The following is a 12,843-nucleotide window of genomic DNA, read 5'->3' as shown; positions in this document are numbered from 1 at the left end:
GTAAATGAACTAACTCTCCCTCAAATGATCTCCTGGGGACTTCTTTTTTTCTATAAGTTAGTTGGATTGAAACCACATTAAATCATTCATTAATTGCTTCCAGTTTTTCCATTCTTTTTTAACCCCCCCACTCATTACCATATTTAATTACCTTGATATGTACATTGGTTTTTATGTTTATAAATGTATAAGATATGTTTTTTCTTTTCCCCAACTTGTTGTTTTGAAAAATTTCAGTCCTACGGAAGACTTAAAGAATAGGACAACCAACACCTATATTCATTCCCCTCACCTAGATCCAGCCAATTAATGTTTTGTCACATTTGAACTGGCTTCCTTCTCACTCCCGTACCTCTCTCATGTATAACTTTTTCTGAGCAATTTAAAAGTTAATGTGTAGACATTGTACGTGTCTGCAGTATCTGTCAGATTGTACTGTTTTGGAACCCTGCCCTTGGTAGATGGTTTCCCGTGTGTTTTGTAATTTTTGACTGCGAGCTCATGGGCATCAGAGTAGGAGGTGCAAGCCTGCAGCTACAGAGCTCAGGAGAGGCCTTTTTTCTGTGTATCATAAGCAGACCAGCCTCCTCCCCACCCTCACTTTCTCTTTTCAGTTCTCTTGGTTTCTGGTGCTTGGGGATTTCCAGTTCTTTCTTTTGTTCTCCAGTAGTATTAGGTATTTGCAGCAATAGGGTTTTCTGGTTTTCTGGGCTATCATATTACTGTAACTGGAAGTTCCCCTGGTTTTGATTTTCACAAGTGAGAGACTCGGCACTTCAAATCATTTTTAAGACTTAGGTTTATTCTGTGAACTTTTAGCAAGTGACTCAAGTTGTTACCTTTCTCACAATTTAACAAGTCCCGGAATCTTAGCTTCCAACTTATTGTTAATCCTGATTACAAAATTCTTACAGGTTATTTTTTCTTAATGGTTCAGGGTTGGAGAAGGGATGGAGTGGTGAAAAGCAGCAGGAAGGACAGTGAAGTTGTTAAGTTGTAGAAGGTCCAAGTGTGTCCTGTTTTGCTTAATCTTCCAGTTCTTAAGGGCATCAGCACATCAGCATTTAAATGTGTCAGAATGGTTTCCTTTTCAGCATGATCAAGCAGGAGCAAAGTTATCACATTTTAAAAGATGAAAAGAATCATGGTTCACTTCTCTGCTGAGGTTGTAGTTTGAAGGATTTATGACTTTTTTAACATTTTCTTTTTTTAGGCAGGATCTTATTTTCAACAATAGATGGAAACAGCTGTGTCTGGAGCATGTCCCCCTTCTGCTTCTCGTGAAATTTACTAGCAAATAATGGCTTGGGAGCTCTGAAAGCTGAGAGAAACCCCTTTTGACAAACCTCGGCTTGGGTATCATGGTTGTGAAACACTGTTTATTAAAAACTTCCCTGTAATTTTTAGTTTGCATATTTGCAGCTGCTCCTTTGTAGCGTAGCATCTCTTTTTTTTTCCCCCTCCTTTTGGTCCACTTGACCTACCTCTTTTCCCCCAGATTACCCATGTGGATGATCTCAATCCTAATATTTCATGTAATGCCAAGAATGCCTGTCCCAGGGAAGGAAGAGGATGTATTTAGATACAGATGGCTTAGAAATATCGATGAACATTTCTGGTACCTGATCAAGTTTAGTCTTAGAATTAGAAGATAAACTTTTTTGTGATTGAGAGAACTCTATAGAATTTTGATTTTTCTTCTCTACAGTGTGTGATTAGACTAAATGAATAGCCCTTAACTAGGGAAATTTGGAATTGTCTGAGGAACTTTTGTTTAGCTTCTTACTTTGAGATAATTATAGATTCACAGGAAGTTGTAAAAATAGTAGAGTGATCCCATATACCTTCATACAGTTTGCCGCAGTGGTGTATGTCTTATGTAGCTATGGCATTATATCAGAATGAGGACACTGGCATTGGTACCTTTGGGACGACCCACAGACTTTATTCACATTTCACCATTTGACATGCACCCGTGTGTGTGTGGTGTGTGTGTGTGTGTATGTGGTTTGTGTAGTTATATCACATGTGTCAGCTGGAGCACCCATCACCACAGTCAGGCTGGAGAATGTTCCCTCACCACCGAGCCCTCTAATACTTCCCTTTACTCTCATGCACCACCACTGCCCCGCCCCATTCTTTCATGTCTGGCAACTGCTGATTTGTTCTCTGTCTCTATAATTTTGTGATTTTGTTAATGCTCTATAAATGAAGTACACAGGTATAGAACTTTCAGGATTAACTTTTTTCATTTAGCATAATTCCGTTTCCAGGTTCTGTTTATCAATAATTCATCCCTGTTTTTGTTGTTATTGTTGTTATTAAGTAGTATTCCACCACAATTTGTTTAACCCACTTGAGGAACTTCTAAAAAAAATACTTGTTTTGCTGGTATAGTCATATCACTGCAACCACCACTACTCACCCCAAATACATCTTTTTTTACTCTGCTTGTTTTATCACCACATTTCTTTTCTTTTCATCTCGCCACTCAGTCTTATTTTTGATGCATTTCAAAGTAAATGCAGTTGTCTGTATGCTTTCCTCTGAGTATTTCAACATGCATACTATTCACTGGTATTTAGTGTTTGTTTATAGTTTCCCTTGGCATGAAATTTACACACAGTGAAATGCACACATTTGAAGTATATGTTCACTGAGTTTTGACAGGGTATACACAGGAACAACACAAACCTCCACCAACATAGAAAAATTATATCCCTCAGCCAGCCTCAGCTTATGGGTCAGGAGACTTACAATGGGGCCCAAGCATTAGTCGTTTGCAAAGATCCCCAACTTTGAGGAGGCTGATTCTGACATATGCCTGTGTAAAGAGTCCTTGGTGACCTGACAAGCTGCCTTCAGGCCAGCAAGCATGTTTAAGGTGAGGCCAGGTCTTCTGATCTCACGTATGTGAGCAATTTCCTTATTCCTGCAAGGCCACCTCCATCCTCAAGCAGATGGATTCACCAGAGACAGCACAGTTGAGAGAACTGCTCAGTGAACATCCACATAACCACCCAGACTCCACGATCCACATTTTCCTACACTTGCTTCATCATGAGCTCCTCATCAGTGCAGTCCTCTGTCAGTCCATGTGATTGTTCTGATGTATTTCACCAAATGCAGGGTTTTGTTTTTATTTTTAGTAGAGTATAGTTGATTTATAATGTGCTAGTTCTAAGTATACAGCAAAGTGAATCAGTTATACACACTTTTTTTTAGATTTTTTTTCCCATATAGGCCATTACAGGGGATTGAGTAGAGTTCCCTCTGCTACACAGCAGGTTCTTACTGGTTATCTCTTTTGTGTATATTAGTGTGTATATGTCAGTCCCAATCTCCCAATTTTTCCCTCCCCTTCCCATCCCGTGGTAACCACAAGTTTGTTTTCTACATCCGTGACTCTGCTTCTATTTTGAACTTAAGGTCAAATGCAGTTTTAATTTCTCCATGATCTTCTGCTTTGTGGCACCAGCTTTTAAAATTAAAGCAGAGTTGTTGACCCATGTGAAAATGAGAATCTGAGCCTGCAGATGGGAAAACCATTTTCATTTGCTGCCACCAGGGCTATGACACATGTGTTCCCAAGGCCAGACATCCTGCCACTGCTCCACAAGGCATGTGTGCTGGGAATGAAGGAGGAACCTCTCTCCTGAGGAAACGGGACTTCTTACAGCCCCGCCCCAGGTAGGCCAGCTGCCTTCCTGAACCTGTGTTCATAGACCCTGGAGGAAATCTCCAGGGTTTTCTCTCACTGCTCATCCCACCTTTTCAAATTAAATTAGTTCAGGCAGGTGGCTAGAACCTTAACGTTAAACACCGATTATCTAAATATACATGTAAAATGGGAACCGAGGGTCAGAAAAGAATTATATTCTCCAACTTGAGGACTCCAGCTGGAGGGAGGAAAACTGTAGCTGTCAAAGGCTACCTTTGGGTCTGAAGGTCTTCCTCTTCTTTGCATCTGTAATTCCTATCACAGGTGTGCCTCATGCAAAACGCAAGGGATGTATTGAATAAGCAGATTTGACTCACAGAAATAGAGGTTTTCCTCATGCCCTCAGATGATATCTTTTCATTTCTTGCATTGAGATGACCCGTCACATTTTCAAGAACATCTGGACTTCAGAGACGTTTCTTCTGGAGTTTCCGGATCCGTCTGGGGTTCCTGGACTCCCTGTTCAGGACGTAGCCTCTGCTGTGGCATCGTCCACGGGCTCGTCTGGCTCATCCTGGTAGCTCACATTCTTCTGTTACGTTCCTTTCAGTGGCCAGCATCTTCCCAATCCCAGGGCAAAACTTTGCTTTACTTGTATTAAGTCTGTGTCTCTTCCTTCCTCTCACAGGTTTGCTCCATTCTTCCCTCCTGGTTGACAATCCCTTTGTGCTCCCTCTCCACCCAACAGGACCACTTAGTTCCCCCTGGGTTTGGGGTTCCTGGTGGAGATGGCAGCGCCCATGTGGAGAATAATCGGCCTGCTGTGTGTTTCAGAGGCATAGCGTTTTCATGGATGCGTTTTGCCTTCCAGAGCGTGAAGGGTCTTGTTAACCGTATTGATCCAAAAATGTGGTTCCTGGTTTGAGGAAGGAAACGAAAACCCAGCAACTGTTGTGAGCAGCAGGGGACTTTCAGGGTCTGGGTCTGGATTTCCAGCCACGGTCCTGCTGGGAGAAACTGACTCCCCTTTGCCTTCCTCATACCCTGGCTGTCCTTCCACCTCGCTGGCCTCTGTGGGTCTGGGGACAAGCTTGGTACTGGCTTGTGGTCTGGTCTCAGATCCTGGGTGGAGAGCAAGTGTGAGGAGGGCACGGTGGATCCGGTATGAAGATCACTGGGGGCTTCTCGGGTCTTATGCTGGGTTTTCAGCTCTGACTCTGACCTCTGAATCACGCATGTCCAATTAAAGGTCTAGAATCATTGTTTCCTACTTTAAGAAGTAATTCAATAATCTACCAGTCAGTTGTAACAGTGTCCTGTGCTTCCCTGCCCGTCTCCTCTGCGTCCTGTGATGGCACTGCCGTGTCACGCCGTGGTTCCTCTCCTGATAAACTCCACTGGCAGACTGGCCTCACCTCATCGTGTGGAGCGTCACCTCTCCTGGAGTGTGAGACCAGCTCTGTGGCGATGGTCCTTGGCTTTCACTGCCCCATCAGCTGGACGGTCTCAGCCCTCCTGGTCTCTCATACGTGGCCTTTCATGGTGGTCAAGTCCAAACAAGAGAGTCCGAGCCTCTTCCCGGTCTGTTCTGTTCTGTGTAGCTCTCTTGTTTTAGAAGAATCGTAAAGGAGCGGGGCATCTGGATGAGCCTGCCCCTCTGATCTTTCCCACTTCCCAGAGCAAAGGCAGAGAGAAGGCTGTGGAGGTGGCAGGGCGGGGTCCTCGCCCACTTGCGGGGCTGGCGTCCGTCTCCCACCGGCAGGGCCGGGCGAGGGCCTGGGCTGCGGTGGTGTGAGGAGAGAGCGGAGAGGTGTGGGAGCATCATCTGGGCTCTTCCCAGCTGCTTCCACCTGAGTGTTTTCTAAAGGAACGTTTCTCTGGTTTGAATAAACGGCAGCTCTGGCTCACCAGAGCAAAGGACCGCATCCCCTCGGTGTGTGTTCAGTCTTCCTTCCCGGCCCCTCACCAAGGGTTGAAGAGTTTCGCCCTTTGTGTGCAGAACCAGGGTCCTGATTTCAGTCTCTTGGTGTCTCCTGTTGGGAAGAACTTGGTCCGCACACTTGCCATGCACTGGGCCCGCTGCAGGCCCACTGTCCTCTCGGAAAGGCCGTGGGCTTCATGACGGCACGGCCGCTCCTTCTGCGGGGAGAGCCTTTCCTCTGCCCACAAAGCCAGAGGCGCTGTGGACTCATCAGCTGCCACCTGGAGCCAGAAAGCCCTTGTTTCTGGTCTGTGGGGAGTCACTTCTGCTGGCAAGGCATGGAAATGTCGCCCATGACCTCTTCAAGTGAGCTTGGAGACAAAGGACCTTGATTTTACAGAAGAAAAGCAGCATAAACACGTTGTCCGTAGGGGTGATTATTGCCCTTCCTACCGAAATGAGCTTGCCCCGGGAGAGTCAGCCTTGTCTCTTAACTCCACGTATCCTCGAAGGACCCAGATGGTGTCTCTCGCATCACAAGCTTTGGAGAAATCAAGAAGAGTTTGTGCTCCGGTCTTTCCTCAGTATAGACATTTTTTTCGCCGTTGACCCAGAGCCATTCCGGAGCTGCTCAGAATCTAGATCCATCCTTGCTGAGCTGGCAGGTTATATTTATATGTAATCAGGACTATTTGTTAATTTAGAAAATTCTGAGGGCTGCAGCCATTTAGCTACTAATAGCTGGTGGTTATTTTCATAGGTCCCCCTTACCATTTCACTTCAGAAGTTTTTTTTTTTTAATATCTGTTTGAAATAGAAGGATCCGTAGGACTCTCCTGGCTGTCCATTGATTAAGACCTCACACCATCAATGCAGGGAGCACAGTTTCAGCCCGTGGTCAGGAAACCAAGATCCCGTGGGCTACATGGCCAAAGAAGAAAGAGAAGGATACATAAAGATAAACTAGAACCTTCCTCATCAGAAGTCGGGGCTTTTGAAGGTTGACCGTGAAAGGACTTGTTTCCTTCCGTAGGTCGCAGTGACTGTAGTGTTAGTTCACGTGTCCATTCGGCAGCCCTGGTCAGAGGCCTTGGAATGGAGGTACTGGGCTGAGCGATCCTTCCTTTCTGATGACAGACTGCTCATCAATTCTAGTGATGGTTGTGGCCAGAACAGATTTGAAAGTCAGATAGACAGTTCTTTCTGATGTCAGTGTTAACCTTTCTAGGTTAAAGAATAAAGGCAGTGTGGGCACTCTAACGAGAACAGGAACTGTGTCCCTGAACAGACTTAAAGAGACTGGAGTTCACAAGTAGCACGTGGGAGGAGAAATCGCCATGTTCTTATCTCATGGAAGAGACTTTTAATACTAGTACGCTCAGCCGTCCACTTTGGGGATTCCCTTGAGAAGCAACTAGAAACCCCAGAGCTCTCTGGCTCTGGATTCTGTTGCCAGAAAAAGAAGGTGAGCAGTACTGCAGCGCACAGACGTCCTTCACTGGCAGCTAGCCAAGGTGTGAGTGAGTCAGGGTGTCTCCTGGGTTACTGCTTGAGAACCAGTTGGTGTCCCCCATTGGCTCAGAGGTAGCATCTCCCAGCGGGCCTGTCCATGGTCCTTGGAGTGGCACCCCAGTGAGTGTGTGTTCAGTGTTCAAAGGGCAGGTGAGACTCCTCTCATGAACCCGTGGACTAAGCTTGCTCTTGGACTGTGGTGGGATGACTGGGCTCCACCTGTTAGACCCCCTCCCCTTTTGTTTAAACTTTTTGGTTTTCTCAGTAAAATTTTCCTTCCCCAGTGCATTTATTCAGTCCCATGGATTCTTCCGGTTCAGTTACTTGGCTTGTTGGAACTCAAGACTTAGGGTTCTTGTTATGATGGCGTTTCTCCTTACAGAGTCAACGCTCTGTGTTTTCCTTCTGATTTGTTCAGTCTCCTGGTGTTTTCCTTCATTCGGAATCCGACGGCTCTAGGGTCTCTTTGAAAACCTCCATCTTGCCAGCCTCTTCCATCTTCCCACTCTGACTCCTGTGTAACCTAAATGCTTAAGTTCTTTTCATGCCAAGCAGATTTCTGATCTAAACAGATTTTAGTGGGTTATTCCAGTACAGATAGAGTTAGTGATAGAGTTTTGTTTGTTTGCTCAGCAAGAATCACCAGGTTTGATCAATACCTGGAGATTTTAAAGGATTTTTGTTGGGGGAGTTTCGATTTTATTTTTTAATTTTTTGGACTGTGCCACACAGCTTGCGGGATCTTAGTTCCCCACCCAGGGATTGAACCTGGGCCTTCAGCAATGAAAGCGTGGAGTCCTAACCACTGGACCACCAGAGAAAATCCCCTTTTAAATGATTTAATTTGGTCCTTGACTGAAAGGGCCCTGAGACTAGAAGCCTTCCCTTAGCCCAGAGGTTCGCTGATTCAGGGCATTCAGGTGGCCTGATTCCTTATCGTTTCTCTGGGTCTCTGTCAGTTTTGAACCTTCTAGTTAAAGTTCTAGAGTCAGAAGTCTTAGGAAGTAGGATTGAAAATAACTTTACAGGAGCAAATGAAAACTTCATAAACAAGGGATTCATCACTCCAGCCCTCTGGACGGTCAGCCACAGCTGCTCTGTGAGGAAGGCGGTGCTGTCTCTCTGCCTTGGGCACTGAGGTGTAGCCTTGCGCTGAGTATTGGGGGTGGGCAGAGCCATTGTCAGCCCCTTGGCACAGGCGGGGTCTGAGAGAGGAGAGCCTCTGTTTGGGCATCTGGTTCTGTCAGCACTCTGACGCTTTGCCTGCCCGCTCCCCTTCCCTCTCTCTGTAGGAGTGTATGGATCTGGGGGGAGCCTGGGGCTGTCCCACTAGGTAGGATGTCCTCATCAGTGCTGTGCAGCTTCTTCCTTTTTTGGCTTCTCAGTGGCTGTGTTGCAAGGGACACTCTGAGAATAACACGGCAGAAACAGTCAAGTCCAGGGATTATTTCTCCATACCTGCTGGCCCAGCAGCACCGCAAGCAGGAGAGGCTACGGGGACGGAAAGCAGCCAAGGCCTCATGGAAGAGCGAGAGAAGTGGTTACAGTTAGGGCAGCTTGGAGGGGAGTCGGAGCCCTGTTGGACGATGAGGGTCCCAGCCCTTCTTGTTGCACTTGGGCACAAAACCAGTAGTACTTCTCATCACGCTGCTTTGGACAGAAATGTTTAGACTGAGTTTGATAATTTGCTAAGACATTGAAAGTGAAAGTGACAGTACTCAGTGTCTAACTCTTTGCGACCCCATGGGCTGTACTTTCCATGGAATTCTTTAGGCCAGAATACTGGAGTGGGTAGCCATTCCCTTCTCCAGGAGATCTTTCCAGCCCAAGGATCGAACCCAGGTCTCCCACATTGCAGGCAGATTCTTGACCAGCTGAGCCACAGGAGAAGCCCAAGAATACTAAGATGTTAGAAAGTAGTAACTCTCAGTACTTAGGCTTGCTTTGGGTACAGGTTTTGCTGGTTGGATCCAGAATTGTCTCCTTTCCTTTTCTCTTTTAAATAAATCAAGTCTCTACTTACCACTGCCCAGTTGGTTTTCCCCGTGTGAATACATATAACTAGATACCGGCTTTGATCTCCAGCTGTGTAGTATTTGGGATCTGTGAGGGAAGCCCTCAAAACATCCCAGACCTGGCCCCGCAGGATGGTCCCACTCTTGGCTGTCTTCAGCTTAGATGCTGGACTCATTACAGACACTTGGCGGTTACCTTCCCTTTTGCAGGCTTGGCGTCAGATATCTGTGGGATTTGAAAAAGGGCATCATAATAAATCAAGATGAAGCACAATAAACCTCTGGTATCAGAGAAAACCAGTTTTTCTGCCATCAAAAGACTCTGGTTCTTGACATTTGTCCTTAGGTCTCATTTGATCCTCCCAGTTTTCAATGTGAGCAGAGAAGTATTTGGAGCCCAAAGCTTGAGTTTTTTTTTTACTCTTCCTGTACTGATTAGAAGTTGCCTAAATCAGTTTTAAAATGGACTAAAGATCTTAGGCTGATAGATTTGACAGCTCCCCTCTTCTCCTTCAGGCTGGTTTTGTTTCATCTGACCCTTGAAAGTCATGTTGTTTTATCTTGTTTCCTCCCCTCCGCCCCCCTACCACCCCACCCTCCCAGTTTCTTCCATCTCTCCTTTGTACTTACAGAGTCCAGCGATGTAGAGAGTTGGGGAAGGTCTGTATGACTAGACAGCTGGGTAAGTTAGGCTGATCCTACCTGGACCAAAACAAGATTAATATCTACTCATTTGAGCACCAGGGCCATGAGACCCGCCCTAGCACACCAGCCTCAGGAGAGTTTAGGAGTCTAGACCCCCCAGTATTAGTCTTCGCTGCCCTCTTGATCTGGGGGAAGACTTCTGAGGTTCTCCATTTCTCCTCTGTACTCTGAGAGTGCTGGAGTTTCTCAACTATGTGAAGGAGGAGGCTAAGAAAGCAAGGCAAGAAGATCTCAGGAAGACTTCCCAAGGGAGATGACCTTTCAGGGGGATACGGTGAATTCAGACCTGCAGTGACGTTCTGGTGTTCACACGTGGGCTTTGTGATGGATTTAGTCAGAAGTAATCAGGGAAGGAGGACATGGAGAATATCCCTGTACCCGGGTATAACTTTCACTCCACCAGCTTTCTTTTACAGAATTAATCATCTTGTCACCGGCTCGATTTAAAGTATCAATTCAAGGAATTCGTTTTGTCACAGCTTCTGACCTGGCTGAGGCCTTTTAATGAAAAATTGGCCTAAGTGCAGTATTACCATGAGAGACTGCCCTTCTGAAGAGCCTGGATGCTGAGACACTGGAAGACACTGGTTTATATTGTATTTCCTCTCAAGTTAATCTGTGAAACATAAAATTAGGTTATACTTTTGACTTGACAGAGTATCAGTGTTTCGCTGCTACCCTGCTCAGAAGGATCTAAGCAAATGTCTGTTCAGCAGCTTCAAAAGAATCGAGACAGTTTAAAGAAGCTGCTTTGACAGACCTGTTACATCTCATTTATAATAACACGCTTGGAACCTTATTTGTTTAAGAGCGTCTCAGAAGAAGGTAATGCCTTGTAGTTGTTCCTAAGCGCTTGGGAGGTTATGGTGACAGAGGCAGACACCCCATGTCTCTTCAGAAAAATGCATTTCTTAGTCATGTGGGAAATACTGCTCTCTCCTCAGAACCTCTGTAGGCCTCTCTGAAGGCAGCTGGAGAAGTTCCCTCTGACAGCAGCCCAAGGATAATGCTTTGACCTTCTACTGAAGTTGACAGTTGGCCAAAATGAGGTGAATTATTTATCAAAAAGGGTCGATTAAAAGAGCTTAAGTAGAGGGAGTGCTAATATGGAATACGTCTTTACCTTTTCCCAGCAGCTTTGGCCACACGCACCTGAGTTCTTTGTGAGAGTGTCTCTCCTTCAGGTCACCGTAGGTGTTGGAGGCTTCGTAAGGGAGGGCTGGGGGAAGGATGCTGCGTGGTGGTCCATGGAGAGATGTCAGAGAAGGAATTTTCTGAGATTTAGCAGTCAGCATGTGAGTAACAAGTATCTCCTTGGCTTTTCTAATAGGGGCTCTCTCTTTTAAAACAGGAATGGCAATTCTGAAAATATTTTAGAATATTTACCACGTATGAGGCCTGAGGCTTCCTAACTCTTTTAGTTCACCTGAAAATAATACTGCTTTTCTTCAAGGGCAGAAGAAACCAAGGGCATTGGGAAATCCCTGGCGGTCCAGCTATTAGGACTCCACGCTTTAACTGCCTGGTCGGGGAACTAAGATCTGATCCCACAAAAAAAAGAAAACTGAACTGAAGGGGACCCACTGTCGTCACTAATTTCAAATTTGTAAGCCTTAGAATTAGAAGGAATCTTAGATGCATAGCCAGTCTCCTCACTTCACAGGTTAAAAAGTGGAGACTCAGAAACATCACAATTTATAACCTTGATAAGAATGCACATATTTTAGCTTCCTGCTTAGTCCCTTTCCCACTGCACAGGCTGCAAGCTGGACCCTTGGAGCCAGGAGATACACAGGTGTGCCTTCAGTGAGGGCAGAAGGAGCCTCCAGCCTGGTGGTGCTGAGGGGTACTCACATTCCTGGAGGCCGGGGTAGATCCCAGCCTGGCTTGGGACAGGCACTGACAGCCAGGCTACACGTGGATGTACTTTTACCTTATCCCCTTCATCACCAGCTCTCTTCCCACCTCACCCCTCTGGCCTCACCATTTGCCTTGGATAGATGTCCATGTTCTGTTACTTTAAAAAATATGTATGGTGGAATCTCATATGTATATTTTAAATCTCAGCCCAAAGATCTTGATCTGTTCTTGAAAGTGAGTGAATATTTCAATGGAGACAGTGCGCTAGTGGTTTTGAGAACAGATACTTAAGTCTGTGAGGCCCCTTTGTGAGCTCTGAAGTTGTGTGGCTGTCAGCAAGGTGATCTTCCTGCCACTAGCTCAGCAGATTAGGGAGGGCCCCGTTCCTATCAGAGTGAAGAGGGGAAACTCTGGACGCAGAGTCACTGCTTTTGTCCTCAGTAGAAAGCTGGGGACAAGCGGGCTGTGACCTGCCTGTGTGTGCCTGCCTCCCTCCTGCCAGTGGGAAGGACTGGAGGAGAAGTGGAGGTTGTCTTCCAGCTCAGGATTCTGCTGAAACACGGGTCCGTTCCCCATTATCATTATAGTTCTTCCTCTGTATTTCTAGGTCATCCAGGGAGTATAGGAGTGTTATTCCTGAAAACTTCTCCCCTACCTCGAGTCTCACATTGGGCAGTCTTTGACAGAAGGCCTGATTTTAAGCCCAAACTCAGTTGCTCTTCCTTGATTGACAAGGAGGAACCAGCCAGAGCTTTGGTTGGCTCCCCGGCCTACTTCCACTTCCGGTTCTCCAGGTGGTTCCGGAGCTTTGGTTGGCTCCCCCGTTCCACTTCCGCATCCGGTTCTCCATGTGGTTCCGGGGTCAGTCAGCCTGAGCTGGGATTCGGCACCCACTTAATCCTCTCTGGCCTTCTCGTCTTGGTGCCTCAGTTTTCTCACCTGTCAGTTCAGTCGCTCAGTCGTGTCCAACTCTTTGTGACCCCATGAACCACAGCATACCAGGCCTCCCTGTCCAACACCAACTTCCGGAGCCTACCCAAACGCGTCCATTGAGGCGGTGATGACATCCAACTATCTCATCCTCTGTCGTCCCCTTCTCCTCCTGCCTGAAATCTTTCCCAGCATCAGTCTCTTCCAGTGAGTCAACTCTTCGCATCAGGTGGCCAAAG

The 12,843-nt window shown here is 46.3% G+C and overlaps 1 protein-coding gene and 1 long non-coding RNA gene across 6 annotated transcripts in view; one reads left to right on the top strand and one right to left on the bottom strand.

Annotated features, from left to right (window-relative positions):
• ZNRF1 (zinc and ring finger 1) overlaps positions 1 to 12,843 on the top strand; it is a 91,431-nt gene that overhangs the window by 34,940 nt on the left and 43,648 nt on the right. The window lies entirely within an intron of this gene.
• Positions 3,536 to 12,458, bottom strand: LOC145513172 (uncharacterized). Of its 2 annotated transcripts, XR_014059170.1 has the most exons (5): positions 12,330 to 12,458; positions 10,938 to 11,047; positions 10,348 to 10,430; positions 9,740 to 9,811; positions 3,536 to 9,335 (listed from the first exon to the last, which is right to left on the bottom strand). It is a non-coding gene; the product is annotated as an uncharacterized LOC145513172 (long non-coding RNA). The 2 variants fall into 2 exon arrangements; XR_014059171.1 differs by lacking the exon at positions 10,348 to 10,430 and having other exon boundaries at positions 10,967 to 11,047; positions 12,330 to 12,449.

This window comes from Giraffa tippelskirchi, chromosome 7 (assembly GCF_054371585.1).
Source record: "Giraffa tippelskirchi isolate mGirTip1 chromosome 7, T2T-mGirTip1v1.2.pri, whole genome shotgun sequence".
NCBI classification, from domain to species: domain Eukaryota; kingdom Metazoa; phylum Chordata; class Mammalia; order Artiodactyla; family Giraffidae; genus Giraffa; species Giraffa tippelskirchi.
The sequence above is the reverse complement of the archived record's forward strand: the minus strand, read 5'-3'. Positions and strand labels throughout refer to the sequence as shown.